The sequence below is a fragment of the Triticum urartu genome, chromosome 2 (genome assembly GCF_003073215.2).
Source record: "Triticum urartu cultivar G1812 chromosome 2, Tu2.1, whole genome shotgun sequence".
NCBI classification, from domain to species: Eukaryota; Viridiplantae; Streptophyta; class Magnoliopsida; order Poales; family Poaceae; genus Triticum; species Triticum urartu.
In genome coordinates, this window is record NC_053023.1 from 746,774,428 (window position 1) to 746,781,285 (window position 6,858).

At 42.6% G+C, this 6,858-nt stretch overlaps 1 long non-coding RNA gene across 1 annotated transcript; it reads left to right on the forward strand.

Annotated features, from left to right (window-relative positions):
• The first annotated feature begins 358 nt into the window (after positions 1-358).
• Positions 359-3,732, forward strand: LOC125534614. Its single transcript, XR_007294525.1, has 3 exons — positions 359-1,293; positions 1,657-1,787; positions 3,008-3,732. It is a non-coding gene; the product is annotated as an uncharacterized LOC125534614 (long non-coding RNA).
• The last annotated feature ends 3,126 nt before the right edge of the window (positions 3,733-6,858 follow it).

Consider the following 6,858-nt stretch of genomic DNA (forward strand, 5'->3'; position numbering starts at 1 on the left):
TACGACCCGGAGCTGAAAAGAGTTCGGTCATAGATTCATCCCAGTTTTCCTCCACTTTTATGTTTTCTTTTCACACAAATTGTAATGTACTCCTTCTGTTCGGAAAAGTTTGTGCTAGATACATCCATTTGAAAGACAAGCTTAGGACAAATTTTTTCGGACGAAGGAAGTACATATTAGGGCTGGACCGGGCCGTGCCGGAGTAGACTAATACTACGGACGAAAAGGATAGGAAGAGTATCTTTACTTTTAATGGACGATTTGGTGAATAGTCTACGCGGTTTAATTTCACTGATTTTTTTCGTCTCCTCCCACCTTCGGTTTTTTTTCGTCATCCTCCCACCTCAGTGCTCCCTGTTGGTTTTGCCCCTCCTCATCGCTCGATCCAACTCCTCCCTCTCCCTCGGTCTCGCCTCTCCTATCGCTCGATGTCGCTCGATCCTCTCTAGGGTTCGCCGCCCGCCGCCGTCCCTCGCCGTCCTGCTCCGCTGTCGCCCCTCCCTCCACCTACCTCGCCCCTGCTCTAGGGTTCGCCTCCCGCCGCCGCCGCCCCCCGCCGCCCTGCTCCACTGTTGCCCGTCCCTCCGCCTGCCTCGCCCCCTCCCCTACACTCACCCCTGCCCGATCTGGATCTGGATGAGGCGTTGCCTCCCGTTCCTCTCATCGCGTCCCTTGTGCCAGCCATGGAAGAGGGGAGGAAGAAGGGGAGGGAGAGCAAAGAGGACCGCGGTGGCGATGTGCCAACGTTGGCAGGACAAAGATGTGTGAATCAAGGAGTCCCTGCATCTACCCGCGACCCTAGAATAGCCGCTACCGCTGTGACCTTTCTCCATGCCGTGAGCTTCGAGGAGTCTGGTGGCGCCATCACGCCGGCCTCTGTCCAAGAGGTCATCGCGCTCAACAGGCCCTCACTCCTCGGCTCCGCCTGCGGAGGTCGTCGACGCCATCACAGGGTGCCGCTTTGAGGCCAGGGTTGAAGCTGCCACCGAGGAGGCCATCTTGACACAGATGTTGCAGGCACTCCTGACGTGCATGCGCTCCCCTGCGATTAGTGACCAACACATCTGCTCTGTCATGAGCATGTGCTTCGTGTCATACAGGTCACGGCCAAAGGCGAGCTCGTGCAACGGTTCAGGTGCATCCCATAGGGGCAGCTCAAGTTTCTTTCATAATGCTATTTGTTCTGAGTGCATTGCATATTGAAGTAAACTGGATGGGCTAATCTTGAGTTCCTCCATCAAGTTATATTACCTCGACAAGAAAAGGTGCAGGAAGACCATATAAAGTACTATGGTGAGTCTATCTCAATTGAACTAGAACTCAAATTGTAGCAATTCCAAGCTTTTTTCTACAACTGCAATTGGGTGGACTATGGTATGGGTCGGTTTATTAGTTTGAAGGGATTTTAAGTGACAACATGCTACTTTTTCTACTGGTAGTGAATTCAAATTAAGTCTGATGTCTCTATCTAATATACTGAACCTGGAAGATTTGTCTGAGGCCTCTATCTAATATATAAAGAATTGGCTTTCTATTCTGAACATCGACCTGAACCTGGAAGATTTGTCTGAGGTCTTTATCTAATATATCAAGAATTATCTTTCTGTTCTGAACATGGAACTGAACATGAGAAATTTACCTTACTGTTAACTGCAGTTTTGTCTCATTGCCAATATATCTGCATAAGGTACATCTAAGGAGGCCTTCTCCGACTAGGAGGCTGCGGTTCGAGGTCGTCGGCAGCGACGATGCCGCCAGCCGCAAGCGCTGCCGCGAGGACGACAAAAGTGAGCACTTTACCCCCGCCAGATCAATTTCTTTGTGCGCAAATTAAATCTGTGCGCAACTCGGATCTGGATTTGTGTGATTTTCAGCTCTGCTTGTTCGTTAGGGATTTGTGGTTAGGTAAAGGGAGAGCAAGATAATGTAGATAATTTGAATAAATAAAAAAGTTTGGATTTCGAGCTGTACGCCTGTACTCTACTATGTAATCCAGGCGACTAATTTGGATGCAGCACATCTGTCGCCACATATTTGGTTGTAGCAGTAGTGTTCAGCAGACTGTATCATATACCATTGCTAAAAAGATTTACTCCCTCCGTCCCAAATTAGTTGACTCAGACTTGTCTAGATAGACATGTTTTAGTGTTAGATACATACGTGCCTAGACAAATCTAAGACAACTAATTTGGGACGGAGGTAATAGAGTATTTTGTATGCGATTGGTCTGCAGAACTGGTGAGCTGCATACTGGTTAAGGCCAGTTATGTGTGATTCGCGTTCCGTGTCTGTATGTGTGATCCAGGCAGCACAATTCTCCAGACTCGGATCAAAGGAACAGGCTGATCAAGTATTAAACATCTTTTACAATAGAAATGTGAGTTGCTTGATTGCTGCATTGAATCTGCAGTTTTTAGATCTCTGAATGTATCATCCGAAGGTCCAACACAAGTAGAAGGACAGATTCATCAAAACTGTTATATTTCTGAATGTATACATGGATATCTAGAAATGTGTTTAGTTTTTTTTGCAAATAAGAAATATATTTAGTTAGGAGGTGTGGAGTGAGGAGCTCCTAAATCTCTAGAACTCTCTCCATAAACCTGCTCTCTATTCCACATCTTATCTCAATTTATGTCGTTTTGCATTGATACATTTACAGTCGATATTAGTCTGCTCATAATCAGTTAATCACTTACTTTTAGTTAGTACGAACACTTGTAGACTGTTATACACACCGGTAATGTCGGTACAGTACTAGCACAGTCCATTGATCAAATGTTTAGTATTTAGTTGACTGTTTTTTCATAAATGATCAACATACTATTTATGACCCAGTCCTAGCAAGATACCATAGCAAGATACAAATTGTTTTGCAATGGAGGAACAATAATTTGCACCGTACTACATGCGGAACTATATCGCCGCAGGTTCCACCCAAAAATATTTAGAATATTTTATGTAAATATCAGGCCGCTGCCAACATGATGTTTCTATTATGTTTCAGGAGAAGTTTAGATCTTTTTGGACAGTTATTGCAGCCAACAGCCAACATTCTAAATGAGTATAAAACAATGCTATGAGGTAATATATCCCTCTGTGATAATAGTTTAACATATGGGCTACTCGTCGTTGCATGCTAAATTATTGCTGGTATCAACTTTATTATTAGTTTAGTGATTATTACAAGCATCTCAATTTTTCAGTCAAAGGCATCTAAAATGTTTCTTGATTCACGCATGTATATTTCAAAGAGGAATGCAGCCTTGAGTAAATGAATATTGCAAAGCTTAATACCAGTCCCAAAAACTTGCTGTGGCCAGAGAAAGAGGCCAATATCCGGCGTGGTCTGTTCAATCTACTACATGTAATTTGGTGTTCTATTGTGTGCACCATCAGTTTTTGTTGTTGTATAAGTTCTACTTCAAATATGTGTAGCTAGACCCCGTCGAAGTGATCTTTTTGTTTCTCGTCTCATGTAACTGAAGAAAATGAGAGAATGTATTGGACACTGGTCATGTATGTAGTCGGCAGAGCTGTTTTATGCAATGCCTATTGTCACAATAGCATATATGTCTATACGGGGAGGAGACCAAGAGAGTACATCAGAAGCCATTGATTTCCCATGGAATATTAAAAACTTCCAGATTACCTGTTCATATGATGGTATCCACAAGAAACTTCCTATCCTGTATGTTTTAGCATGCTCCACACAAATATATTAATTAATTTGTGTAGGTATGCGCCTCCTTCTTTCAGTTCCTGAATAATTATACCACCATCTGTGTGGAGTATCTTGTACTGCTCCACACAAATAGATAAATTATTTTTTATGAGTATGCTTCTCCTTTTATCAGCTCCTGAAGAATTATACTGATGTCGTGTGCTTTATTTGCAAGATTTATATGACTTAAACAAGAACTTGTTAAATAATATGAGTGCATATAAGTAGATTGATCTTGCCTCTTATGTAGTCTGGTAGATTTGGAAAGAAAGTCTTGCACCGGAATAAAATTAGATAGCACGCCACTTATGAGTCGAAACATATGCAAGCCAAGCCGGTATCATAAAATTAGTAGATTAGGTCCATTCCAGCTGCTAATTCTTTGCGCCAATGCTAAGTATGTGATGATCTTTCCACAAAAAATCAAGTTTGTATAGAGTGACCAATGCTAAGTATGTGATAAGCTTGCACTGACTTTTAGTTACATCTGATGATGTATTATAGAGTGTAATATTTACAGTGTGGGGATGTTGGTGCCAAGAAAGTATATGCCCTTGTGAAGACATTACTATGAAGTCCTAAGTTATCCTGTAAAAAAGATTCTTATGATACGCATGTAAAGCAACTTCTGAACTTTTATGTAGATATTTAAGTGCCAATACCATCTTTTCGTATAACACACACAAAAAAAATCAAGTTTTGAGGCCAGAGATTTACCTTGCTTTTGCATGTGCATTACTTTAGCTATTCAACCTGCCGTCGAGCTTTTAGTTGAAGTTCACTAAATTTCTTATATCGGCATTTCAGGCATAATACGATTGACCCAACCGTTACCGGTGCAATGCTTTTGGGGTCGACCAAAACATTTAGAAATGTTAAATGTGGTTATGTGATAAAATCAAGTATGAAGGAGGAAGAGATCAACACCAGCTGCGGCAACAAAGATGACAGTGTGTCTCGGTGAGCATGAGCAATGGCACACTCTTGTCGAGTACCTACCAAGATGCTTCCCTACACTAGTAGAAAAAGGGTATAATGTGTCCATTAGTGCCGGTTCCAACGGCTAGTCGGGCCGCTCTTATTAATACCGGTTCGTGCCACGAACCGGTACTAATGAGAGTGGTGGCAGGATGTTGTCAGTCTGGGGGTCCTCCAGCACCTTTAGTATCGGGTCGTATCATGAACCGGTACTAAAGGTCGTCCTACATAGACCCTTCGTCCACCCGAGCTCGCTCTGTTCTTCCCTTTTCCCCTCTCCTCTCTGTTCTTTTCCCTCTTTCTCTCAAGCTCATTACACATTTTGCCCAAAATTTGTCAAGATTTGAAGGCCCCCATCCATTCAAATGATCACAAAGGTTAGCAACTTTTTCCTTTCATCTCTCATTGCTAGATTAGCTCGTGCAATGCTTTATATAGTGATTGATTTTTGAGTTTAGTAATTTGGGAGGAATTATATATATATGTGCTAGTATTTAATTTATATGCAATTTGAGGTCAAAGATAACACTTAGTTTGCATATGTAGGTGTGGTTTACTTAGTACCTTCTAAATCTCCGTCGTAACCACCGTCGATCGCTCGCAACGTCCCGTCGTCGGCACCACCTTGTGGTGAGCCTCTTGTTCATGAAGTTTTATATAAAAAATGATGTTTGTGTGATTTGGATATATAGTTACTCGTATAATTATCTTACCCATACGTTATTTGTTATACATAGTGCCATGGTTTTGATACCCGTCCCCGTCGGTCCTCGTCCGGGTTATGATTCGGATGTGGTATATTCTCTTTTAAAACTATTCATTGCATTTTGTGTTTATTACAAATTATGCCCATCAAGTTGACATAGATATTTGTATGTAGGAGGTGGTTGAACCGGAAATTCCAACCGACTCTATTGTCGAGAGGTTAAATTTAGTTGAAAGAGAAAACGAGGATTTGAAAGAAAAATTGAAAACAATTGAGGGGGAGAAGATGGAATTGGAGTTGCATGTTGCCGATGTCATCGATGATCACAAGATTAAGATGGAGAAAATGCGCTTGAAGATTGGAAAATATGCCATTCATAGTGAGGCTTGGTATCATTATACTGTTGGATCAATTGTTACCTTACTTGCGATCTTGATCGCATTTGTTGTTGCATTTAAATTTTTTAGTTAGAGAGTTATTTGTTTGTTGCATTTAAGTGTTGTATGATCTTTATGTATGAACTTTATGTATTGTATTAATTTGATGTTTTTGGTGCTGTGTATTGAAGATGAGCCAGCAATGGATGTACGATAACCGATGCTCTCCCGAGTTCATTAATGGCATGCGTGCTTTTCTGCTTGCGGCTGAGGCAAACAAGCGAGCGGATGGTTTTATGCCTTGTCCATGTGCTGGCTGTAAGAATGGTCACAATTACTCTACGTTAAGAACCATTCACGTCCACGTGTTTGAGTCCGGTTTCATGCCCCACTATAATGTTTGGACCAAGCATGGAGAAAGAGGGGTTATGATGGAAGACAATGAAGAAGAAGAGGACGACGACAGCTATCCTGGCCATGGGTTCCCTGAATACGATGATACAACAATGAGGGAAGAAGCTGAGCCGGCAATGCGGGAAGAAGCTGAAGAAGAGGCATCGAATGAGCCCGTTGATGATCTAGATCGGACCATTGCCGATGCAAAGAGAAACTGCGCAAGTGATTTGGAGAAGAAGAAGTTGCAGCGCATGTTAGAGGATCACAAAAAAATGTTGTACCCGAATTGCGTAGGTGATAAGAAAAAGCTGGGCACCGCACTGGAATTGCTGCAATAAAAGGCAGAGAATGGTGTATCTGACAAGGGATTTGGAAAGTTGCTGGTAATGATAAAGGATATGCTTCCAAAGGACAACGAATTGCCCGAGAGTACGTACGAAGCAAAGAAGGTTGTCTGCCCTCTAGGGTTAGAGGTGCAGAAGATACATGCATGCCCTAATGATTGCATTCTCTACCGCGGTGAGTACGAGGATTTGAACGCTTGCCCGGTATGCGGTGCATTGCGCTATAAGATCAGCCGCGATGACCCTGGTGATGTCGAGGGCGAGCGCCCCAGGAAGAAGATTCCTGCCAAGGTGATGTGGTATGCTCCTATAATACCACGGTTGAAACGTTTG